Raw genomic sequence first — 12,880 nt, forward strand, 5'->3', positions numbered from 1 at the left:
AACACTGGACCACCAGGCAGCATACACCAACTGATATGAGGCCTCCAACACATATACATCAGAGGACTGCCAGGTCTGGGTTCAGTCAGAGAAGATGCATCTAACCCTCAAGAGAATGGAGGCCCCAAAAAGTTTAGAGGTCTGGTTGGGTGGGGTGTGAGGGGTGTGGACATCCTCATGGAGATGGGGTGTGGGGAGGAGATATAGTATGTGGAACAGTCAGAGGGTGGATTGGGGGGTGGGAAATAAAATCTGGAGTGTAAATAAATAAATAAAAGAGAAAAAAGATGATCACATGATTTGTATTTGTGTGCAGTCATATGGTTTATTACATCTGCTTACTTGCATATGCTGACCCATACATTTCTGTATTAAATTCTAACTGGTCATAGTGACTACTCTTTACAACGTGTTTGTTTCTATATACACATTGCAAGTATTTTATTGAACACTTTCAGCCTATGTTCATTGATTATATTGGCATACAGTTTTCTATTCTCTTCTTTCTTTTTATTACTCTTATATCTTTGCCTAATTTTGGTATTAGAATGACTGACTTCATAGATTTTTTTTTCTTTTTTCTCTGATTAGTTTAAGAAAGATTGGCTGTAGATCTTTTTTTGAAAGTTGGGTAGACTTCTGATGAGAATCCCTCTTTCTCTGGAAAGATTTTTTATTATTTCAACCTCCTCATTTAATGCTTTAATTTTGATAGTTTGAGTGAGTCTGGAAATACATCCATTTCTTTTTGGTTTTCCAACTTCTAGATTAAAAGCTTATTAAGTATTTCTTTATAATATTCTGAATTTCTTTATTGTCTGTTACAATGTTTCTTCTTCATGACTGATTCAGCTAATTTCAGTCATCTCTTCCTTCTAAGTAATTGGTTGAAGTTTCTGTAAATCATGATTTTTTTTATCTTTTCAGAGAAATAGCTCTCAGCTTTCTTGATTCTTTTTATTGTTTTCTTTCTACTTTATGAATTTTGCTTTGATATTTTATTATTTCTTGCCGTTTGTTAAAATTGAGCCTAGTTTTATTATAATCTTCCATATTTGGAGTTAATCATTATGTCATTATTTAAGCTCTGTTATGTGTGTAGTTTATATTTATTTCTTTTTACTTGTTCATGTTCCATCCTGCACATTGACCCCTTTCCAGTCACTCCCTTGCACAATCCACTCCCTTGCACAATCCTTAGCCTATCCCCCTATTCCCTTCTGAGCAGGTAGGGGCACCTTGAGTATCTCTGGCACAGTCTCTGAGAGGCTAGATATTTCCTATTCCAATGAGACCAGACAAGGCAGCCCATCTACAAGAACATATCCAATGTACAGGCAATAATTTTGGGGATAGCCCCTGATTCAGTTTTTTAAGATTCACATGAAGACCAAGCTGCATACCTATCATATATGTGCACAGAGGCCTAGATCCTGCCTGTTCATGGTCTTTGGTTGGTGTTTCAGTCTCTGAGTGCCAAAAGGGTCCAGGTTAATTGATCCTATTGGTCTTCCTTTTTTTGTTTGTTTGTTTGTTTGTTTGTTTGTTTTTTTGGGGAAAGGGTTTCTCTGTGTAGCCCTGACTGTCCTGGAACTCACTCTGTAGACCAGGCTAGCCTCAAACTCAGAAATCTACCTGCCTCTGCCTCCCAAGTGCTGGGATTAAAGGCGTGCGCCACAACCGCCCAGCCTATTGGTCTTCCTAAGGAGTTCCTACCCACTTAGGGGCTGTAATCCAACCACCTTTTCTTCCATAACTGTACACAAGCTCTGTCCACAGTTTAGCTGTTTGATCTTACATCTCTCTGGGTAAATTAGTGAATATTACTTTAAGGGATTTATTCATTTCCTCTTATATATCTCTATTGATTTCATAAGATTACATTTAAGGTTATTTTCTTATGATTCTGGTGTGTTAGTATACTCAAGTCTTGCTAATATAATAGCTGATATCTGGTGGTGCCATATTGCCCTGATTTTTGTTGATTGTATTCTTATGCTGGCCTTTAGCCATCTGATTATCGATAGTGTTGGCAGGCATGGTAGTCCCTGATGAGATCAGTAATCTGGAGTTGCAGGTAGAATTGTTTGCTCCTGGTGGTAGCAGGCTTTCAAGGATGCAGGCAAAGGTAGTAGGCCCTATCACTTTAGGATTCGAGTTGTCGTTTGTGGATTCAGAATTCCAGGAATGTAGGTAGAGCTTGTGTTCCTTGATGACTGTAGGCTTCTGTTTATCCTGGATATCAGAAGGCCTACAGCAATGCAGGCAGAGTTGCTGCCCTTGAAGTGCAGTGCAGAGAGGAATAGTAGGCCTTGACTCTGCTGGGTTTGCCCTGGGGGAAAGCAGTAGGCAGAGAAATGGGGTAGGAATCTCACCTGGTAGTGGCTAATGACTGCAGGCATCTGGGGTTGTGGTTAGAGGTGTAGATAAAAAGATAGAAACCAGAGAGTCCAAGACAGACCACATCACTATTGGACTTGCATGGTACCTAGCAGGCAGAGTATTTTGGCAATCAAGTAATCATGTATGGATCACCCCTGTCATTTCTAGGAAACATAATCTCAGAAAAGATTGCCTGTTCCTGTGGCTCTTACAATCTTTATTTTTTTTGAATTCATGTTTTCCCAAGAGATAACTACCATAAGATAAATATTTAATTCAAAGTATATTAATCATTTTTTATGATTTAATAAAACATATACAATAACCATTCCTTGTGTAGTGTCTCCATCATAAATTTTTATCACTATTGAAACTAATATAATAATATACAAGACTAACACATCATTACCTATTTTGTAATTTATCATAAAATTTATAAAGGAATAAATTCTCTCAATTTCCCTAATTTATATTCGTTAAAGGCCTACTTTAGTATTGAAGCTCAAATAAATAATGGTCTCATAAATTAAGATATTAATTCAGTTTCAATCCAAGAGTGGTACAGAGACTAAAAAATGAAGAGTAAAATAAGCAGTGTTCCATTAAAACAAAAGCTGGGTTCAGAAACGATGAATTGTTTCAAAGAGAGATACTGTAAATGAGAATAGCTTGTAACAATGTACGAAGGCAGCAAACAGTTTATTACAATTGGCTAGAGTGTTTAAATCAATTGCTGGGGGAAACAAAAAACAAATTGGGCTGGACAGAAAATAAGTAGACTGAGATAGCCGGTGGGCATTTTACAGGGCTAGTTCTGACAAGAGATTTAGACTCTATATGTTAGCAAGATAATTGCATTGCCAGACAGTGAAAAAAAATGATTCTCTGTATGTCAAGAGTGTCAACCCACATTTCCAAGTATAGCTAGAATTCAGGAGCCTTTTGGGATCCTTAATAGAGAAAAATCTCATTAGTCTTATTTGTTTTGAATAATACCCAATATGTTCAATCACTTTAAAACTAGATTTCTTAGATATTGATATATAATACTCAAAAATATAAAAGATTTATTTAAATGTACTATTCAATCTTTCCCCAAATACTTTAAAATAAAATATTAGTTTTGTTCATCATTAAAATGTTTTATTGTATCTAAAACAAATAAAATAAATTTGATTTTTTTCTTGCTAAACTTTTTTCAAAGATTTCACTATTCTTTCACAAAGAAAACTCATTTGAGAAGGGAGGGTGACATCAATCCACCCACAAATCCTTCAACTCAAAATTTCAGGGTAAAATTGGAGCAGAGACCAAGGGAATAGCCAACCAATGACTGCCCCACCTTGAGACTTATCCCATGTGAGAGAATCATCCCCTGACACTATTTATGATACACTGTTCTGCTTGTAGACAGGGATCTGGCATAACTGTCTCCTGAGTGACTTCATCTAGCAGCCTAGCAGGAGATGAAGGCAGATGCAGAGACCCATAGTCATATATGAGGTAGAACTCAAGGAGTCTTCTGGAAGAGTGGGGGATGAAATTATACAAGCTGGAGGGCATAGGAAGACTACAAGGGGACCTATAGAGACAACCATCCTGGGCCCATGGCAGCTCATAGAGACTGGGCACAAACCCGAGGCTGACCTATATGCCCTACATATTTGTACCAAATGTGCAGCTTGGTCTTCATGTGCATCCCCTAACAAATGGCGGTTGGGAGCTGTCTCTGCCTCTGTGCCCTGGCACTGCATTCCTTTCTTCTGACTTAGACTGCCTGTTTGGACTAGATATCTCAGGGTGGGGTGATACCCAAGGGGGAAGTTCTGTATTCTTTGAAAATGAAATGAGGAGTAGAGGCAATTGGGGAGGAATTAGCAAGGGTAGGCCTGGGAGAAGAGGAAGAAGAGAGGACTCTGACTAGGATGCAAAATGAATTTTAAAAGTATTGAACTAATCGTACTTGAAAACTGAGTACATGAAATCCATGTGATTATGAGTATACACTGAGACATAAACTTTCTTGAGTTTGATTCACTCCAATACAATTTGAAAAATTTATATCTAGTAATCATGGTGTTTTAGAGTTTCATTGCTGTAAAGAGATGTCATGACCAAGGCAAATTTCATATAGTGCAACATTTAATTGGGGCTGGCTTACAGTTTCAGAGTTACAATCTATTATCATCATGGTGCAAGGCACTATTCAAGCAGACATGGTGGTGCTGGAGAAGGAGTGGGGAGTTCTACATATTCATCTGAGGGCAGGAAACTAGAAGGAGGGTCTCAAAATCCAGCCCCACAGTGACACACGCCTCCTCCAATGAGACCACACCTACTCCAATAAGACCACACCTTCTAATAGTATCACTCCTTGTGCCAAGCATATTCAAACCATCACACATGGTATGTCAAAAACATATATATGTATGTGTGTATTTGCATGTGTATATGATGTATATGTTTGTACATAGTATATATATATATATATATATATGTGTGTGTGTGTGTGTGTGTGTGTGTGTGTATGTTGACATATTGGTGTGTTTATGCCTACTTCCATATATTTGTATATATATTTACATGTATTCATATATAGATATTTAGATATAGATAGAAACTATCAAGATGGATATGCCTGTACATATGCAAATGTTTATGTGCAAATTAAGATATATAGAGAATCTAAATAAAATAAATTTATGATGTCCTGTCATCTGTCTATGAGTTCTTTCAAATTTATTCATTCATTCAGAATTTCATTATCTTTCTGTGATCTTCAATTTAGTATTAATCAACCACTATGTAATGCAACTTCACTATAAAAATTTTGACATGTGTATTATCTTTTTGTGAATTCTACATATCAATATAATGAGATCCCCATTGGCAGCCTTGTGCCTGGAGGTCTTGTTCAAAATAACATTCTATCATCAGGGGCCACTCCACCAAGAAATATTGACTGTTGAATTCCCCAGACTGAAGTCTTGAGGCAGAATTTAAAACATGGAATCTTTTTTGTGGAAGAAAATTACAGCCTACCATTCTGGAAAACAGCAACAAAAAGAATGTTCATATGGAATCTGGCCTGAAATAAATCGCCACCCTGAGAAGAACAACAAAACAAAAAATGGTTTCTATGATTATTGCTTGGTAAATCAAAATATTTGAACTTTGACTCTTCAGGTACCTTAATCCTTGGGAATAGGTTGCAACAGAAGCACAGGGATATGGACAGAACCATGCAACAGAGACAAGCTCTTAAGGGGCTAGTACATTGATAGTACTCGCAAAACCTTGGGCAACATGTATTTCTTTGAGAAATATTCACTCTGGATATAATAGTTATAAGGATTCCCATTAAGGTGATTGAATAGTTTTCTCTAATTACTTAATCATTTAAGTAATTCCAGGTTTACTTATATTTAATAATATTCTGTTATGATCATGATTTTATTTTAATGTGATATAATAAACCAAGCAAATACCTGTAAGCTACACCAATGAAGAAATTTTTTTTAAAACAAAATAAATATATCAAATCAAAATTAATATTAAAACAGTTTGGCTGATAGTTTTTTTGAAGATATATTTTGTTAGGCTTTTAACTGTGGTGAAACATGTTTTGTTTCGATATAAATGAACTTACTTACATGGAATGTTAAACCTTATGAGAGACCCTTAATATCAAACTCGAGTTCATGAGTATAACACTAGCTCATGATAATATTTTTTCTTTTCAAACCCTTCCCTAAATCTTCCATACAAGTGACACATAAAATACCGAAGGCAAAAAGTTACCATATTTTTATTATATTTTCTGCTCATTTTGCTATCTTATTTTACTAATGTTGCTTCTTAAATATTGTGGAAACATCACTGACACAGAAGCTACTCTCTTTCCACAGACATCCTTCAAACAAGATAATTAATCCAAATGCTTACACAGTATAAGGATAAGCAGAACAGAATGTGAGAATCCTTGCACTTCTGGAAGAAAGCCAGCCTTTTAGACTGAGATTTTTTTGTTGTTGCTGTTTCTCCCAAATCCTGTGCTAATATCTTAATTGTCAATAATATCTGATAGTAGGATCTTTGATAGGAGATGAGGCTGTGATAATGGAATAGTCACTAAAGCAACTATTCCAATTATAAGAGCATTCTCTAAGATGTTTCTTGTACATTTTCCTGTGTCATGGGGATATAACAAAAAAATTGGTAATCTGGAGGAGACTGATTACCAAAACTTGATTAGTGTCATACTCTATATTCTGACATCAGCTTCCATGGTCATGGAAAAGCATTATCAAATATTTTTAAAACAAGCACATGATCTTATGTTTTACAAAACTGGACTGAGAACATGGATAGAAACATAAATCTAAACATGAATGATCATACCTTTTAGATACAAAGTAAATGTCTTCATTAAGTAAAGACTTCTTCATTGGATTTAATTTGTGTAAGCATTCTAAAGTTAATTTGCTTTCTCTGCCCTTAGACCTTTATTTCTACCAAAGTAACTTAAGCTTCAAATGCCTCTGTAAAAGAAGTAATCATTCTAGCTAGCCCAGATAAAAGACACACAATCAGGCATTTTATTTATGGGTGTAAGTCTAGATTGGGCAGGTTTTGGAGCTATTTTAATCTATATCACAGTCATATGTAGCCCTGATTACTTTCTGTTTCTCTTGGCCACATGCTCATGGTCCATCTCCTTTCATGGTGGCCTCCTCCTCACTTAGTCTTCTTTCTTCTCTTCTAGGGTCTCTACCTGCAGCCCACAACCAGGTAATTGAAAACCAGTCAACCTCTATCTACCATCTAATCATAGGCTTTAGCCTTTTATTGACCAATCAATTTCTGGAACAAGTTTACAAGCATCATTTGGTATGCATGATCTTCTCCTCCCTAAGGATCTTCTTGAGGTGGGGGAGAAGGACAAGATCTTGAGGACAAATATTTAGAATTTAAATGTTGGGGGCCGACTTTTAGCAGAAAGCGGCTATCAGCTTTGCAGCCATCTTGAGCCATATACCCTGACATGAGATTTAAATTACAATAGCCTACAACAGCTGAGAACACTCAGATAATCTTGGTTTAGATACCTTGAGATTAAAGGTGTGTGACTTAATAGTATACTTAGAAGTATAGAGATCAAGAGATCAGAGTTAGAGACAAGACCTAAGGGCATGATTAAAGGTGTAACTTAGAGGCGTGGCTTAGAAGTGAGACATATAAAAGGCAGAGACAGAACAGATCAGAATTGAGACGATAGAAGACAGAACCAGAGATCAGAGAATATAGACGGAGATCAGAGACTATAGAGGGATCATCAGAGATGAATCTCAGACATTAGGTAGAATCTGCCGTCACCCTCGCTCTTGCTGAACCCCCGACCTAAAGACCGGAGCGGCAGCTTGGGCCGGGATACAGTGGCCGCCCAAATGTGGGTCGGCCCGGGCCTCAACATTTTGCCTGGGCTGCAACATTTATTTTGGCCGCCCCAACTTGGGGCTAGTGCGGTCCTCAACATTTAAATATACACCCCTATACTCCTTTCATCTGTCCTTCTTTATCACATTTATGAGGCCTCAAGTATATGTTCAAGGTTTTTCTAACCTTCACTGCTTTTCTCAATACTACATGTTTCCAAATATAGCTACATTTGTGTGGAGCTTTGATGCCTTAGATCAAATTTTAGTTTGATAATTGATGTATGGTGGATACACAATTTACTGTCAATATACTTGAGAGGATTTGAATGCAGGATTGTGTGACTTGCACAGGAGATGATACAGTGTAATAAGTTTCTATTTACAATCACCGTTTTAGCCTCAACCACAAACAAGGTTGTATATTGAAGCATCCTTGTCAATGTTCCCTCTATGGGTACTAACTATTTAAAATGCTAAATCAGAAAAAAAAATTATTTAAGGTGGAGTAATGCCCAACTTAAGAAATAAATTATTTAGTAGTCCTCTATCAGTTGAAGGAATCTCTATTGCTCAAGATACTTGATAAAGAAATTTCTGATTCTTCTTCATACCAAACCATAGCCTTTTTATTTGCTTCAGGCTAAGATATATTAACACTACTTGTCAAATGAGTACTAAAATATTTTAAGGTGAATATTTAATATTTTACTGCATTGTGTTTTTTAAAATTCTAACAATGAAGAAAAGATATTATTGAGAATTCATAAGCCTTGCATAGAATTCTTACAGTTAAAGAGTAGAGGAAAAAAAACACTTAATTCACAAATGGCAAAGTTTATCAACATACTGCGAGAGAACAAGTGCTCTAGGAATTACCTAAATATGGACAAATATTGCCTAAGAGACTATTCTTTTCTGAAACCTAGGTGATCTGTATTTACATATAAACAAAAGGAACTTTTTGTAGTACATATGATAGCAATTTATGATTCAGGATCTATGCAAGTCTTGGGTTTTCTGCTATCCTTAAAACAGGGCATGACAGTGTGCCTTATAAAGCCAAGGAATTCAGTGACCACAGGAAATTGAATATGGTAAAATATGAGCAAATTTCATAATAATTTTCTTGATAATAAAATAATTTTTTAAAAATGCAACTCTCCTAATATATCTGCAAAATGGTTGGCTATCATTATCATGAACAACATTATCTATGTGCATGTAGTTACTCTAGGAAAACAAGTCTGAATTAGATCACTAGACCACTTCCAGAAAAAAAAAATTATTTAAAAAATTAGTACTTTTGATAAAATGTTTGCAATTTCTAGAATATAGTGAATTTTTATTTACACTACCCATTCCAGAATATCTAGACCAGATGATTCTCATGGAAGACTTGGCTAATAAAATTTCATTTGCTTATTGATACATGTTCAAATTGAAATCATATGAACTTACTCTGTAGACATACAGGAATGTCTGAGATTCCTGAGAAATCACCCCAATTGTCTGTAAATATCTGTAGTCTTCTTTTTATTACTACTTAAGAAACTCGTCCAAAGAAGATGGAAAAATTGAAATAACATCTCTGTCATTATTTTATCCACATGGTTGGCAAAATGTAGTTGTTAGAAAACAGAGCTGTTCTATCCTATTGGCCAAGAAAACACTTTTGATCCTGGAACACACTAATAATTATTAGTGTTTTTGTTGAGTTTTATGGCAGTAAATTTTGGAAGGAATCATGGGAAAACATTTTGGTATGTACTCATATGTGAACAAAATTGAAAATATTTTTCAGTATTGACATAACATAGAAAAAGACTACTATTTCCAAAAAGAGTTCTTTTTACTTTAACTTTTAACATTATAATATAATTTTCACTTTCTGGAGACTTTTTAATGTGATAGAAGTTATTACAGGTTAACATTGTTTAGTCTTCAGACAGGAAGATGTCTCATTTTTTCTTTGCTTCTGCAGAGGATCATTAAGTATATTTTACTCACTTTGGGTTTTTTTGTTGTTAAATATGTGCAATATGGATATAAGAGAGACTTTCCTTACTAATATGTGTAATTAGGTAACTTTGCATAGAAAATATTTACTTTTAAAAAATGAAATTTGCTATAAATGAGAAGCAGAATGACTGTAGAAAAAACAATTGTTTACAAATATATTCAAATAAACAGGAAAGAAAAAGAGGAAGGAAGCGAGAAAAGAAGGAAAGAAGAAAATAAGCTAAAAAAATTTTCCTATTATTCTTTGATCACTATGGTTAATAGGTAACAATTGAAAATCTAATGTCTAGCTCATTGAACGTGGAGGCAGCAGTCAAGCATTTGTGTGGTCTTGTCATCAACAAAGCCGGACCTACACTCAAGAGACCATGTCTAAGGGATCTGCAGTTGGCATTGATCTTAGCACCACATACTCCTGTGTGGATGTCTTCCAGCATGGAAAGGTGGAAATCATTGCTAATGACCAGGTTAACTGCACCACACAGAGCTATGTTGCTTTCACTAACACAGAATGATTAATTGGGGATGCAGCCAAGAATCAGGTTGCAATGAACCCCACCAACAGTTTTCGATGCCAAATGTCTGATTGGACGTAGGTTTGATGATGCTGTTGTTCAGTCTGATATGAAGCACTGGCCCTTCATGATGGTGAATGATGTAGGCAGGCCCAAGTTCCAAGTTGAATACAAAAGGGAGACAGAAAGTTTCTACCCAGAGGAAGTTTCCTCAATGGTTCTGACAAAGATGAAGAAAATTGCAGGAGCATACCTTGGAAAGACTGTTACCAATGCTGTGGTCACAGTGCCAGCTTACTTCAATGACTCTTAGCTCTAGGCAACAAAAGATGCTGGAACTATTGCTGGCCTCAATGTACTTTGAATTATTAATGAACCAACTGCTGCTGCTATTGTTTATGGCTTAGATAAGAAGGTCAGAGCTGAAAGGAATGTGTTGATTTTTGACATGGGAGGTGGCACTTTTGATAGTGTCAATCTCACTATTGAGGATGGAATTTTTGAAGTCAAATCAACAGCTGGAGACACCCACTTGAGTTGAGAAGACTTTGACAACTGAATGGTCAATCATTTCATTGATGGGTTTAAGCAAAAGCACTAGAAAGACATCAGCAGAACAAGTGAGCTGTTCGGCATCTCCGCACTGCCTGTGAGCGGGCCAAGCACACCCTCTCCTCCAGCACCCAGGCCAGTATTGAGATTGATTCTCTCTATGAGGGAATTGACTTCTATACCTCCATTACCCAGGCTCGATTTGAGGAATTGAATGCTGACCTGTTCCATGGCACACTGGACCCTGTAGAGAAGTCTCTTCAAGATGCCAAACTAGACAAGTCACAGATCCATGATATTGTCTTGGTGGGTGGTTCTACCAGAATCCCCAAGATTCAGAAGCTTCTGCAAGACTTCTTCAATGGAAAAGAACTGAATAATAGCATTAACCCAGTGAAGCTGTTACCTACGGTGCAGCTGTCCAGGCGGCCATTCCATCTGGAGACAAGTCTGAGAATGTTCAGGATTTGCTCTTATTGGATGTCACTTCTCTTTCTCTTGGTATTGAAACTGCTGGTGGAGTCATGACTGTCCTCATCAAACACAATACCACCATTCTACCAAGCAGACACAGACTTGAACCACCTACTCTGACAACCAGCCAAATGTACTCATTCAGGTGTATGAAGGCGAAAGGGCCATGACCAAGGAAAACAACCTTCTGGGAAAGTTTGAGCTCACAGGCATACCTCCACCTCTGTCTCATCGTGGGGTTCCTCAGATTGAGGTTACTTTTGACATCTATGCCAATGGCATCCTCAATGTTTCTACTGTAGATAAGAGCATAGGAAAGAACAAAATCACCATCACCAATCACAAGAGCCGCTTGAGTAAAGAGGATATTGAGTGCACGGTCCAAGAAGCTGAGAAGTACAAAGCTGAGGATGAGAAGCAGAGAGATCAGGTTTCCTCTAAGAATTCACTGGTGTCCTATGCATTCAACATGAAAGCTACTGTTGAAGATGAGAAAGTTCAAGGCAAGATCGCTGATGAGGAAAAACAGAAGATTCCTGACAAGAGCAATGAGATCATCAGCTGGCTGGATAAGAACCAGACTGCAGAGAAGCAAGAGTTTCAGCATCAGCAGAAAGAACTGAAGAAAGTCTGCAATGCTATCACCCTATCATTACAAAGCTGTACCAGAGTGCTGGTGGCATGCCTGGAGGAATGTTGGGTGCCTTGCCTGGTGGAGGAGCTCCTCCATCTGGTGGTGCTTCTTCAGACCCCAACATTGAAGAGGTGGATTAAGTCAGTCCAAGTAGAGGGTGTTGCATTGTTCCACAGGGACCCAAAACAAACAAGTAACAGGGAATAATAAAACTATTTAAATTGGCACCAAAGAAAGAGAGAGAGAGAGAGAGAGAGAGACAGAGACAGAGACAGAGACAGAGACAGAGACACAGAGAGAAACAGAGACAGAGAGAGAGAGAGAAGAGAGAGAACTAATATCTAATTTTAGGGTTAGCAATCATGTATATTTTATTTGTTTGATGGTTTTTGATTTAGAATTTCACACTTTAGACTCAGCTAAATCATACCAGTAATCCCGCCTCAGCTCCCAAGTTCAGGTTTACAGATCATGCCATCTAGATATTACAACTTATAACAAAAATATTTTAAAATATTTTGAGAGGCCAGGAAGTGGTGGCATACTGCTTTAACCCCAGCACTCTGGGAGGTAGAGGCAGGAGGATCTTTGATATCAAGGCCAGCCAGGTCTACAAAGTGAGTTACAGGACAGCAAAGGCTACACACACACACACACACACACACACACACACACACACACACACACTCCTCTGACCAGTAAGACCAAATAACACCAACAACAGCAACAACAACAATAAAGATAAATAAAATCTTTTGAGTAGTATCAACTTGTCTTACTTTATTTGAATGAGGTAATGTAGTATTTTATGAAGCAATAAATAGACTCAAAGGTACTTTATAATTCTTTAAGGGGAAACAAATATG

General features: G+C 37.0%; 1 pseudogene; it reads left to right on the forward strand.

Annotated features, from left to right (window-relative positions):
- Positions 1-10,096: 10,096 nt before the first annotated feature.
- Positions 10,097-12,169, forward strand: LOC143439974 (heat shock cognate 71 kDa protein pseudogene; annotated as a pseudogene).
- Positions 12,170-12,880: the final 711 nt, after the last annotated feature.

This window comes from Arvicanthis niloticus, chromosome 28, assembly GCF_011762505.2.
Source record: "Arvicanthis niloticus isolate mArvNil1 chromosome 28, mArvNil1.pat.X, whole genome shotgun sequence".
NCBI lineage: Eukaryota > Metazoa > Chordata > Mammalia > Rodentia > Muridae > Arvicanthis > Arvicanthis niloticus.